The sequence below is a fragment of the Wasmannia auropunctata genome, unplaced genomic scaffold (assembly GCF_000956235.1).
Source record: "Wasmannia auropunctata unplaced genomic scaffold, wasmannia.A_1.0 LD336025.1, whole genome shotgun sequence".
Lineage (NCBI taxonomy): Eukaryota > Metazoa > Arthropoda > Insecta > Hymenoptera > Formicidae > Wasmannia > Wasmannia auropunctata.
In genome coordinates this window covers 145201-145678 of record NW_012026865.1, presented here as the reverse complement: position 1 = coordinate 145678, position 478 = coordinate 145201, and positions in this window count along the sequence as shown.

Here is a 478-nt window from a genome sequence, read left to right as displayed (position 1 = left end):
TCGACACCTACGGAAGAAATCATGGAATTTTCGGGAAACACGGCACGAATTCCTCTATTGTCAAAAGACAATTATGACACGTGGAAAATTCGTATCCAAGCAGTAATGGTCAAAAATAAGACATGGCCATACGTCACTGGACGGAATGCAAAACCGGAACTCACGGCGAACAACGCGGAGGCAGTAACAGCGTGGAAGGACGAAGACGAGAAGGCAAAGGCGGATCTGTACCTCGCAATCAATGATGTAGAACTCAAACAGGTAAAAAACTGCATAACTGCACGAGACATCTGGCTGAAACTAGAATCGATTTTTGAGTCAAAGGGGCCCGCCAAAAAGGCTTCCTTGTGGAAACGACTCATAACGCATCGACTCAAGGTAAGCGGCAACGTACGCGTACATATTGACGAATTCTTTGACATCGTAAATAAACTCTCTGAATTAAACATTGAAATTGGCGACGAACTGCAATCTATCA